This window comes from Crinia signifera, chromosome 5 (assembly GCF_055691185.1).
Source record: "Crinia signifera chromosome 5, ASM5569118v1, whole genome shotgun sequence".
Classification (NCBI taxonomy): Eukaryota; Metazoa; Chordata; class Amphibia; order Anura; family Myobatrachidae; genus Crinia; species Crinia signifera.
This window is the reverse complement of record NC_139221.1, coordinates 84,288,066-84,301,381: the sequence shown is the minus strand read 5'-3', so window position 1 is coordinate 84,301,381 and position 13,316 is coordinate 84,288,066. Positions and strand designations below refer to the sequence as shown.

Genomic DNA, 13,316 nt, shown 5'->3' with positions numbered 1-13,316 from the left:
GATCATTTCTATTATTTTTAGATAACAGACGCAGAGGATAACAGAGAAATTGCCAACATGCTGTATATTAAGCAGATATTTCTGTACATGGCAGTGATAATTCCTACTGTTTATGTGGGGAAACCCTGGCTCAACTGTAGTACACTGCCGGGCTCTGCAGGCCAGAGCGTGCCTCACACAGGTCTGCCATCTATACAGCTAATTAGATATAGGGGGCTGGAGCAGCCGGGTACCCTCTACGCTAGAGCTATGTGGTAACCCACAGCAACGAGTGATGGCCGAGTCTCTGCCCCGAGAGGAGCAGCAGCACCTGTGCTATAGTGCACAGCCACCATGCCACCCACTAGTACGGTACGTACGTACTACTGTCTACTGCTGCTGCTGCACAGGAGAGAGTGAGACTGGGAGAGGGGGAGGAGGCAGGACGCGGCTCACATCCAGCACAGCGCGGCGGCCGTGACATCACCCGGCGGCCCGCCTCCTCCACCCTGCCGCTGCTGGAACAGCGCTCGGTTCGGCTCCCGTCTCAGAAACACTCCGCCGTACCGCACCGTCTGGAGCTACTGGCAGAGAAGGAGCCAGACATCCGGAACCGGACGTCGCTGCCTTCCATTCATTCACCGGGAGCCCGCGGGAGAGCAAGAGCAGCCGCCGGTGATCGGAGACCCAGCAGCAGCTGCCGGCATTATCTACATCACCAGCGCCTGAGGAGGTGAGAGGTCACCGGGGCCCCGCCACCGTGTCCTGTGCGATACCGGTGTGTGCGTCCTGTGTACATAGCGTCGTCTATCTATCTATCTATCTATCTATCTATCTATCTATCTATCTATCTATCTATTCTATCCTGGACACCCTGAGCATTGGCTGTACAGCCCCCATCCTCCTCTCCCTGCCAGCACCTATGTGAGGGTGTATCTCTTGGAATGGACCATATATAGTATGTATAGAGCTGCAGTGTGAGCATGCATGTTGGGGGGGGGGGGGTACTGTATGGGAATGAGAGGAGAATGGTGGCACTAGTGCAGCTAGGTGTGCACAGAGCAATGTCCCTTCCTTATTTTAGGATGAGGGGATTGCAGCTGGCACCCAACAGCCTCTCTTCACCAAAGCCACCTCCACCAAGGTGCAACATGGACACTGGCTAATGGTGACTGGAAGGGACAGTCGCTCTTTGGCCTGTTGTTTTGTTGCACAATTGGTGTTCTCTGTCCGTTACTAAACTTCCTAATTGCACTGTTTGGTAGCACTTTGTGCATGTGACTCATATAAATGATTGCTTAGTGTATTCGCTGCCAAATGCCTCAGCTTGTTGTACAGGAGCAAATAGTTGTTTCATGGATAATGTTTTAACTTTTTTGACAGCTATGAGTAAATAGGTTACGGTACGGATGGTAGACAATGTTTAGGTCTACCAGTAATGGATGACAGTGACTAGGTTGACACTTAAGAATGATTGACATGCCAGGGTCAACATTGACAGGTCAACACAAGCTGTAGTTTGACATTGTCGACATGAAGAAGATGATCAATATGTGTTCTTCCCTCTTCTTCTTTTTTTTTTTTTGGTGTCTGTTGACCGACATGTACACCATATAAATGTACCGCATGGCTCGCTGCGTTCACCATGCTTCCAGCTTGGTGCCTCATTTTGCTAGACACATTATTAAATTCTCACAATTATCCCAACTTGCATAGCAAAGTATGAAAACCCCCACCCCCCCCCCCCCCCCCCCCCAAAAGGTGAAAAACGCATGTTGAACTTAAGCTTGTGTCGACAGATCTTAGGTGCTGACCTAATCACTGTTGACCATTAGTCGTTGACCCAGGGATCGCAAACCGATTAGATATAATAGTGCTGTCTGTGCCTTTAAATTGCCTGATATAAAACAGATTTAATAAAACAGAAGCAGTTTGTGCTGTGACCACAGGGTCAGCTCTACATGCTCTCGAGTGCTGGTAATACACCTTTCCACATAGTGTCACCAGACGTTTCCTCCTAATGCTCCTGCAGTTTGAGCTGTATCATGCGCCTCTTAAAGACGCAGTATTATCGTGTTTATACAAAGTGATTAATCCATTTGCTTGCACAGAACTTTAAGCTGAACCTGAGGACACATGGGCGTTTCATCCCTGCATGTACAGTAGTAGCTGTATTTTGTCTCGTATATGTTTTACGTAGGCTTCAGTCTGGTGGCAAGATGCCATGTAGATGCTTATGATCCAGCCTTGAATGTAGTACAGTACAAATTGGGCTATTTAATGAAAGGAGAAGTGTGAATTGCATAAGCATACTTGTATTCGACTTGTATTCGAGGTGATAAAAACACACATTTTTGGTGGTATGAAGGACAGCTAACAGGGTTTAAGTCCCTGCCCCAGTATATGGTATATAGATAGGACAACAGCCGACACGATGGTCAGGAAGGATATTCAACTGTCAGAAGTTTAAATTAAGGCAGGCATGTCCAAAGTCAGGCCCGGGGGCCATTTGTGGCCCGTGCTGTAATTTCAAGCAGCCTCCAGCCAGAAGCAGGTGGAGCATCAGATGCGGGACACACAGCACTAATGGTGGTGCTCCGGCGAGTGTGCGTTTACCTTGCTGTCTGCAGCAGTGAGGAGGTGCCGGCCACCACAGTGAGATTTATTTGGCGTCTTTCGGGTGAGTATGCATCCAACCCCTGCAGCTGCAATTATATATCACCCTGCAATCACAGTGACAGCAGTGTGTGGGGTGCAGCAAGGGGGAAGCTTGCTCCTGTAACATGCAGAGTGGAGGAGGGCCGCAGCGGGAGCCTAAGCATCTCCTGTCCTTGCAGTACCTGACTCTCCGTCCTTTGGCTCACACAAGGGGCTGGGAAACATACAGAGAAGGGAGGGGACAGGCAGGGGGACATACAGTGAAGCGGGGGCAGGCTGTGGGACATAGTGAATGGGAGTCCTACAGTGAATGGGGGCAGATTGGGGGATATACAGTGAAGGAGGGTCAGGCTTTGGGACATACAGTGAATGGAGGGTCAGGCTTTGGGACATGCAGTGATGGACATTCAGAGGAGGGGGACAGGCTGGGGGACAGAGTGAATGGGTGCAGATTGGGGAACATACAGTGAATAGTGGACATACAGTGAAGGAGGAGCAGGCTTGGTTTACATACAGAGAAATATGGTCAGGCAGGGGAATATACAGTGAATGGGGGCAAGCTGGAGGAAATACAGAGAAGGGGGGGCAGTCTAGGGAATATACAGTGAAAGGGCAGGCTGGGGGACATAAAGTGAATGGAAGTTGAGTGGGGGACCATTCTGATGCGATTAATGATTCAAAGAATGTCAGGCTGAATGGTCGGCCCCCCACATTTTCACCTCACCAAAACTGGCCCTCTTTGCAAAAAGTTTGGACACCCCTGCATTAAGGTAATTACAAGACCAGTAGGCATGGTTTTAATTTCATGTCCATTTAAATGCTTCCTTGATGGGCACCACGGTAAGGGCCTAATGCAGAGGTACTGTATGCATACACCTATTTATGGAGGGTATCTTCCTTCTAGTCACACTGCTTATGCTCCAACAATGTGCGGTCATATGTATTATATGTGCAACTGGGGTAGGTTAAGAAATATGGGTGAGTGACACCCCTGTCTCTCCAATAATATTTTTTACATTAATGTGTCATGTCGCGTAGACTTGGTCATCTGTTGGTACACATTTAGTCGGGAATCCAGTTATCAGTTATTTGCTGTGTGGGGAATAGCTCCGGGTTTAATGGCCAAATCTATTCCTTAAAAGGTTTTTTCCCTGTGTGGTAATTTTAGGTTAACCTGTGCTAATTCATTGATTATGGGTAAAATGGGGATTTGGTGGGTTCCCCTGGAGTTAAATACCAGATGCTGCCTTTTATTGCAGATGTTTCCTCACATCTCTTCAGCTCAAGGAAAAGTCCCCCTCTATGGTCTGACCCTAAACAGGCATGTCCAAACTATGGCCCTCCAGCTGTTGTGAAACCAGAAGTCCCATCATGCTTTGCCACAGTTTAGCTATTAGAGAATGCTAAAACTATGCCAAGGCATGCTGGGATGTGTAGTTTCACAACAGCTGCAGTGCCACAGTTTTGACATGCCTGCCTAAAAGGTGATAAATTGCCCTTGGCACCAGGGACGGCCAGATCATGTTCATGTGACACAAGGGGGAAAGGGCTGCAGGTGAACAGCAGGTTAGATGCTATACACTTACCAGCTCAATTCAAATTGTCCTGTGAAACATCAGCATTGTTTTGCTGGTAGAATTTGACCCTGACTGCCTTCAGTACTATGCCAACAGACAGAATGAATTATACTGTAGTCACAGCTCTGTGGTATGGTAATGCAGAAGCAGGACTGATTAAAATAGAAACATAACATTTAACGGCGCATAGAACATCTCGGCCAATATAGTCTGTTATATTGTGTTGTTTAAATAGCTTGTTCCTGTTATGCTCATCTCTAGTTTATTGCAGTCTACAGCAAAGTAAACTGTACCCAGCAGGCAGTTCCTCAATAATACATTGCTTGTGATCTACTTTACAAAAATCTTTTGAGACCTACCATTGTATGTAATGTTTATACATAAGTTAGCCAGGCAAATAAAATGTATCGTACCAGCAAATATAGGGGATGATGCAATTCAAATTGTTGGACCCAACATGCAATAAAGAGCAGGGAAATCTTGTGATGTCAGCCCTACTGTAAGTTGCATATAATTGTGCAGCCAACATCACGGGGATGTCCAGCGGCGCTTACTACTGACGTCCACCCCAAGCAGGCATCAGCACACCTGCAACTGCAGGGCTACGCCCAGGGTTTTAATGGGCTTGCCCATAAAACGATGGGTGTTCCCCTTCTGCCGCCCCTTTCCCGGCCCTCCTGGAGCAAATGCCCTGGCGAATTTGAAACTCGCCAAAGCTGTTCGCTCCTGGGGTTTGCATATGCGCAAACCCTGACCATCGGGGACGGGGCCGAGTTTGGCCTGCTACTAGTGAGTCTGAATCGGCCCCCAAAGTCTATTTTGAGGGGAAATCATGGTAGTGCTGTCATTAGAATTGGGTTAGGTTTTAGCAGGGACCATATGTGGGTGCAGTTTGCATGTTATATATCGGTTTGTGTTGGTTTCTTCTGGGTAGTCCGTTTCCTCCCACAATCAAAAACATATTGGTGGATTAATTGGTTTTCTGAAAACGCAGTGGCCATTCTAGCAGCCTGCATCTTCCAAAACCCGCACAGTTCCGTCTACCTGCCTGGGCTGTCACTCTCTGCTGTGGTGATTCTAACACAGTTAAGGTCAGTATTTCAGTGCTCATCGCTGGCCCATACACACTGGGCGACTTTTGAGCTAAAAGAGGCTCAAACAAGAAAACTGAGCTGCTTTCAGCAAAAAGTCGCCCAGTGTGTATGGGCATTTACTGGCAGATTGTGACCCACTGTTTGGCCACCTCTGACACACTGTATAAAAATCCTTTCTCTATCATCCGGCAGGGGACACTGGCGTTCACGCTGGGTAATAGAGGTGGATGGCTGGGAACTGGCACACTGTAACTTTAAACAGCTGGCTCCTCCCCTCTAGTACCCACAATCCCCAGTTAGAAAAATTGTGCTCGGGAGCTGGCCACGCAGGAGTTCTCTCCTGTATTTGCATCTCTTTTGGGCATTTTTTTCTGGCATTTTCCCTGCTAGGGAATTTATCTCAGTTTCTGAGTATTTTTCGCATCCCTGCTAGGGAGCTTGGCGCGCTGGTTAGCCAGCACTGACTGTCAGGGTCTCTGCTAAAAGACGCCTGCCAGCCTAACTGTGTTCCTGCGGTCCCCCACCAAAGGGACCGTCAGACACCTTCTGCCTGCCTGTGACGCCGGAGAGCCCCAGGACACAGTCACTAACAGTGAGTACCCTTTCAGCGGGGCGTGCTGTTTGTGTTTCACGCAGCGCGCCGCGTGTTAACCCGCTGTCGCGTCTCCCAGCAGGTGCAGAGGGGTTAAAACCTTGCTGGCTGGGAGGCTCAGCGTAGCGGGGATATAGCGGTATATCGCTGTGTGAGGCTGTTCAGACGCGGTACCGCACGCGGCGGGCGCCATTTTAAATGTAATGCCGCGGTGAGGGGGACTTGGCAGTGCTTAGTTTTACAAATGTGGGAATATTGCTGTGTCTAGCTATATTCTGAGGCATTGTTCTGCTTGTCACCTCTCTCCTGCTTAGGTGTACAAGACAGTGGGACGTTAACCCTTGTATCCCCTCTGGTGGCTTTATAGCTTTGTGTGGGGGGAAGGTTTTTTTGGGTTGCTATCAAGGAGGCTTAGTCTTCCCTCTGGTACCTACAGTCCCTGGGTCCTTACACCCCTCCCTGTCTTATCTGTGTGTGAGGTGTGTGTAAGTGCTTTGAAAACATGACTGGCAAGGCATCCACTAAGGCTGCTCAGAAAGCCTTCATATGCATCGCTTGTGGTGTAAAGTTTACACAGTCCTCTGCTGAGGGTAAAGCTACTACTTGTGAAACATGCAGGGGCATATCACAGGGTCCTTCTGAGGTCCCTGTTGCTCCTCCTGCATGGGCTTCCACATTAGTGGGGGCCATGTCTCAGCTTTCCTCTGAACTGGCTGAATCCAGAGTGGCTCAGCCAGCCTGGGTCTCTTCTCTAACTAGATCCATGGATTCATTTGTTTCTTCTATGTCTGTTCCTTCTCTACAACAGAGGCGGCCAAAACGGCCGTTACTTCTGCGGGACTCTGATGATTCCGCGGAGGAACAGGAGTTTCTAGCAGACGACATAGATCCGGACCAGGATGATGATCAGGTCCAGCCTGCAGCTGAGCCAGAACAAGCCCCGGCAGGGGTGGAGGCGCTTATAGTTGCTGTTAAACGGGTCCTTAACTTCCCGGAGGAGCCGGAACCCGTGTCCCAGGATTTAGAGCTGTTTGAGGTACGTCCTAAGCAGCTGGTGGTTTTTCCTTTTCCTAAACAGGAACAACTTAATTCACCATGGCAGAACCCGGATAAACGGTTCCAGGTTCCGAAGAAATTTCTTTCCTTATACCCGTTTCAACCGTCTGCGCTAGCGCAGTGGGTGACGCCTCCTCCTGTGGATGCCTCCTTTTCGAGGTTGTCCAAGAAGACTACCCTGCCGGTTCCGGGGGCTACGTCCTTAAAGGACCCTGCGGATAGGAAGCTGGAAAATACGCTGAAGGCCATCTATGTGGCAGCAGGAACCCAGTTGCGACCAGCGGTGGTGTCAGCCTGGGTAAGTAAGGCCATTTCTAAATGGGCTGACCAGCTAGTTCAGGGTCTGGATGCGGGTGTTCCCCGCCAGGAACTGAAGGTACTGGCGGAACATATCCGCGAGTCGGCAGATTTTCTTACAGACGCATCCAAGGACATCACTACGGTTGCTACCAGGGTATCGGCCAACTCTATCGCCGCCAGAAGAGCCTTGTGGTTGAGGTCCTGGCAGGCGGACATGGAGTCAAAGAAGGCGGTAGAAGCTTTGCCTTTTACTGGGGACATGTTGTTCGGCCCTGAGTTGGACAAATGGATTTCCCAGGCCACGGGAGGTAAGTCGGCTTTTCTGCCATCTGCTCCTCCTCCGGCGAGACGTCAGTACGCGGGGCCCTCGTTCAATTCCTTTCGCCCGCAGCAGTCCTTTCGCGGCAGGGGAAGAGGTTCGTCCTCTTCCTTTCGTGGGTCCCGTGGAAAGACAAGAGGTCAGCCTGCGGCCAGGGCCCAGTTGCCCAAGCCCCAGGAGAAGCCTGCAGCGTGACTATCCTCCAGCCATGCTGGGGGATTCCCAGGTTGGGGCCCGTCTTTTGGAGTTTCGACAACAGTGGCTTGCCACCACGTCGGATCCTTGGGTCCGTCTGCTCATTTCAGACGGATACAGGATTCAGTTTGCGGGTCCCCCACCTTCAAGATTTTTCACAACTGCTCTGCCACGCGAGCAAGAGAAGAGAATACAGTTGCAAGGCGCTATGGAGAAGCTCTTGAAATCCAGAGTGATTATGCCGGTGCCGTTCGAGGAGAGGGAAAGAGGATTTTACTCAAATCTATTCACGGTTCCCAAGCCGGATGGATCCGCGAGACCCATCTTAAACCTCAAGGCACTCAATTTGTACGTCCAGTACCATCCTTTCAAGATGGAGTCAGTACACTCTGTTATAGCCTCTCTGGAGCCTCAGGAGTTCTTGCTTTCTTTGGACATAAAGGATGCGTACCTCCACGTCCCTATATGGATTCACCATCAATCTTTTCTCAGGTTCGCTGTTGGTCTGGAGCATTTCCAGTTCCGCGCCCTTCCGTTCGGGCTGTCCTCAGCCCCTCGAGTTTTTACGAAACTATTGTCAGTCCTGCTAGCCTGTCTGAGGCTTCAGGGCATCAATATTGTGCCGTACTTGGACGACCTACTGATAAAGGCAACATCTCCGTCTCTTCTGCAGGAGCATGCTCACAAAACAATTCTGTTCCTGACGCAGCACGGGTGGATAATGAACTATCCAAAGTCATCGTTAGTGCCGTCCCAACGCCTACAATTCCTGGGCCTGTTGCTAGATACCAGAGCACAGAGAATATTCCTACCAGAGGACAAGATTGCCTCCATCCGATTGTTGGTGCGTCAGATTCTACTCCACAAGAGAGTTCAGATCCTACTTTGCATTCGGCTGATAGGGAAGATGGTGGCAGCCTTTCCGGCGCTTCAATTCGGGAGATTCCACTCTCGAACCCTTCAGTTGGACTTGCTTCGTCAATGGTCAGGTTCTCACCTGTTCATACATCGGAGGGTACAACTATCCAGTCGAGCAAGGTCATCACTGCTGTGGTGGCTACACAGACAGAATTTGACTCGGGGCCGCCGGTTCGCCATATGGGACTGGCTAGTTCTGACAACAGACGCAAGTCTCACAGGCTGGGGCGCAGTCATTCTGGATCGTCGACTGCAAGGCCTCTGGAGTCAGTGGGAAACAAGTCTGCCCATAAACATCCTGGAGCTCAGGGCGATTCACAACGCTCTACTGGCTGTTCCAGACATTGTTCAGGGCAAGACAGTCAAGGTCCAGTCGGACAACGCGACGGCTGTCGCGTATCTCAACAGACAAGGAGGCACCAAGAGCAGGGGCGCCATGAAGGAGGCCGCAAGGATCCTAGACTGGGCGGAGAGACACGAAGTGATTCTGTCGGCAGTATACCTTCCAGGAGTCGACAATTGGGAGGCCGACTTTCTGAGCAGGCAGAAGTTCCATCCGGGAGAGTGGTCTCTGCATCCCGACGTGTTTCAGGAGCTGGTCAGGAGATGGGGTCTACCTCAGATAGATCTCATGGCCTCCAGGCAGAACCATCAACTTCCTCGTTATGTCTCACGAACAAGGGACGAAGGAGCTTGGGCAGTGGACGCTCTGGAGGTTCGGTGGCCCTTCAACTTCGTCTACCTGTTTCCTCCGATTCCGCTCCTAGGAAGGATCCTCAAAAAGATAAGAAGGGAAGGGGTCCGAGCCGTGTTGATTGCCCCGTTCTGGCCCAGACGCACTTGGTTCGCCGAGATTCAGTCGCTACTCATAGACCAGCCTTGGACACTTCCGGACAGGCCGGATCTCCTCCAGCAGGGACCATTCCTGCACCCGGCGCTGAAGCCTCTCCGTTTAACGGCATGGCTATTGAAGAAGACATCTTAAGGAAGAAGGGGATACCGGCGTCGGTAATCCCTACGATGATGGCGGCCCGTAAGCCGGTATCTGCTAAGCATTATCATCGGATATGGCGTGCATATTCCACTTGGTGTTCCGCTCGGGGTTACCCGTTCAGGAGTTTCCATCTGCCTAGGATACTTCGATTTCTGCAGTCGGGGTTAGACTCAGGACTTCGTCTAGCCTCCCTGAAGGTACAAGTTTCTTCGCTGTCCATCCTGTTCCAGAAGAAGCTGGCCTCATTGTCAGAAATCAAGACGTTTTTACAAGGGGTGGCCAGAGTCCAGCCCCCCTTCGTTCCTCCTACACCACCGTGGGATCTGCCTTTAGTTCTGCGTTTCCTACAGTCCGATACTTTTGAGCCCTTGGAGCAGGTAGATTTAAAATTCTTGACATGGAAGACAGTTACACTATTGGCTCTGGCTTCGGCAAGGAGGGTCTCAGAGTTGGGTGCTCTGTCTTGCCGGGCACCTTTTCTTGTTTTTCATTCGGACAGGGCGGAGCTTCGTACAAGAGCATCCTTTCTGCCTAAGGTGGTTACTTCATTCCATGTGAATCAACCGATTGTCATCCCTGCCTTTACGGATTCCGACCCGCAATCGGTCTCCCTTGATGTGGTCCGAGCCTTGCGAGTTTATGTGTCTAGAACAGCGTCATTGAGGAAATCAGACGGCCTATTTGTCTTGTACGACGCCCTTAAACGGGGTTGGCCGGCGTCTAAGCAGACCATAGCTCGATGGATCAAGCTCACTATTAGGCAGGCCTATTTGGCTGAGGGTAGGGCTCCGCCTCCCTCTATCACAGCTCATTCCACCCGTTCGGTGGGTACTTCGTGGGCGGCGCGTCGAGGCGCGTCTTCAGTTCAACTATGTAGAGCGGCTACATGGTCGTCCTCTCACACCTTCATTAAGTTTTATAGGTTCGACACGTTCGCCTCTTCAGCGGCGGATTTTGGTCGGTTGGTTTTGCAGGCTCCTCCGAGTTCTCCCGCCCAAGGGGGAATCTTTGGAACCTCCCCAGCGTGAACGCCAGTGTCCCCTGCCGGATGATAGAGAAAAGAGGAATTTGGTACCTACCGGTAATTCCGTTTCTCTGAATCCGCAGGGGACACTGGCCTCCCTCCCTACTCTGGTCGCCTGCTGGTCATTGTTCTCAAGTGTGTACAGTTTTTGTGGTCTGTATATATGTATATGTTTGTATATATGTTGTGAACAGTTTAATGGTAAGCCTGGTGTCCTTCCTCTCGTTCCAATTTTCCTAACTGGGGATTGTGGGTACTAGAGGGGAGGAGCCAGCTGTTTAAAGTTACAGTGTGCCAGTTCCCAGCCATCCACCTCTATTACCCAGCGTGAACGCCAGTGTCCCCTGCGGATTCAGAGAAACGGAATTACCGGTAGGTACCAAATTCCTCTTTTTATGCAATTTATTTTAGTACCCATAATTAAAATAAAGACTACAATTAATAAAATGAGCACCATTGGGATGGCCATAGAAAGATTATTTTCACTACGGGTTCCCATTTGCAGTGCAGATAACTGCCAATGCCAGCCACTTTCTCTGGGTGATGTTTGTACCTAGCAGTTGTTCAGAGCTACAATTAGAAATGATAAGAGATACAGAACATGTTTTCTTTATGGACAAATGCATGACAGGAATGTCCAATGTCACATTGAGAGCATTTAAAGCTACATTTCTGTGTGATCCTTTATCGTGGGGAAAACAAAAGTTCCTGAGGCATTATAAAGCACACGTGACTGCTTTGATTTGGATGATTGATAAATATTGCTGGGGTGAAATTGTTTCTATTGGTTGCCTTACTGCAGAGCTGCACAACAATTACAAGCTTCCTTTAGTTCACATTGCATTTCCTGCGTCTGGCACTTTTGAACGCTCTGCGTGGAGGCTGCTGAGCTAGAAGTCAGAACTTGTGTTTGCTGTGAGTGCGGACTTATTGCCAAAGTGGGAAATCTCTTTTTTCTGTAGTTGTTTTTTTTTTTTTTTTTTTTTTTTTTTTTTTTGACGATGCTGACAAAGAGCTAATTGTTCTTGTATGAATGTTGAATGTGTAGTTTCCAGTGTTCAGCAGTAGTGGGAAATGTAAACTGAGAATCCCACCATGCCAGCCCTGTGTCTGGACAAAACCTCTTTAAGTTCATTTGCTCCTGTTAAATGCCAATAAGATTCCTAGTCTATGGCTGGAACGTTTCTGTTTCCTATAGAAGCAAGCAGTGGAATGGAAATTGCTGGTTTGCATTTTTTTTGTGGGGATTAAAAAAAAAAAGAAAAAAATAGTATGTATCCAAAATGATAGAGGTCTTAATTTCTGTTCGATTGCCGTCATTGGCCTGTGTGGAGTTTCTATATTCTCCCAGCACTTTCCTTCCACAATCCAAAAATATGTGGTCAAAAAGAGAAGAGATCCGTGGATGCACTCTTGGATTTATAAGAAGGGTCCTGGAGAGCACCCACAGATCCCATCTTTTCTTCTTTGACCACAAATCAGCCACCCCCCTGGGACATAATTAAAAGGGGAGATTAGAGGTTCAGGAACCCAAAATAAAGAATGGAAATAGCAGATCAGTGCGGAATCACCAACTCCCTTTCATGAAACAATCCAAAAATATACCGTTAGGTTCATTGGCTCCTGACAAAAATGAACTATAATGTGTAAATGGCAAGATGCCCGAGTGTTTTCTCTCTGCCGTCAAATTGTATGTTTCTGTTGGTAGTCTCCCGTCTGCAACTTCATGCAAATGCCACTACAAAGCCCTTCCATGGAGTACATTTGTGCATCCGAATGTGCAGGAATTTAGATGCCCACTGTTGTTATCTATAGATTCTGAAATACTAATTTGACACCGCATCAAAATTGCACCAGCCCTTTGATAGGTGTATCCAGGGCTATTTTTGTGCAGGCTCTAGCAGGAACTGTGGCCCTTATTCTAGCTCACTCTTTCTGACAAAATATTTCTTAGATGGACAAAACCATGAGCACTGCAGGTGAGGCAGGTGTTACTTGTGCAGAGATAATTAGATTTGGGTGGGGTTTTACTTCTGCCTCACCTGCAGTGCACATGGTTTTGTCCATCTAAGAAATATTTTGTCAGAAAGAGTGAGCTAGAATAAGGGCCACAGTTCCTGCTAGAGCCTGCACAAAAATAGCCCTGGGTGTATCTGTATGCAGCCACTTTCAGAGACATGCCCACTACACTCCCAAAACAGCAGCAACGCCACCTCTCTTCATGCATCAATTTGTCTCTGTACTCACACTAACTGGATGCTCAAAAGAAATAAACTTCAATTTAATACCCCTTTTCTACCAGTATCTCGGGTCTGTCCCAGAATTTGTACCCGGGATTTTGTTGCTTTGTACCTGGCTTAGACCCTGTTTTCACTTCACCTTAGCCCAGCAAAATCTGTGGTTGTCATTAAGAAATGATTCATCAGCAGCCAGCCCCCTGGATTGACCAATCAGCACTTCTCAATTTACCCGTGTATAAAATCCCGGACAACAGTGCTCAAAAGAAGAGAAACCACTCCATTGTGTCCGATATCACCAGTGTGTGTGACTGAGAAAAGTCTCACAAGAGATCGCTGCAACTGATACTCCATAATAGAACTCAATATTTCA

At 48.9% G+C, this 13,316-nt stretch overlaps 1 protein-coding gene across 1 annotated transcript in view; it reads left to right on the top strand.

Annotated features, from left to right (window-relative positions):
* The first annotated feature begins 388 nt into the window (after positions 1-388).
* The window catches only part of LPIN2 (lipin 2), a 113,223-nt gene continuing 100,295 nt past the window's right edge, over positions 389-13,316 (top strand). Inside the window, exon 1 of the mRNA XM_083187569.1 lies at positions 389-712. The gene's annotated coding sequence lies outside the window, so the exon portion shown is untranslated. The remainder of the gene's footprint in view (positions 713-13,316) is intronic.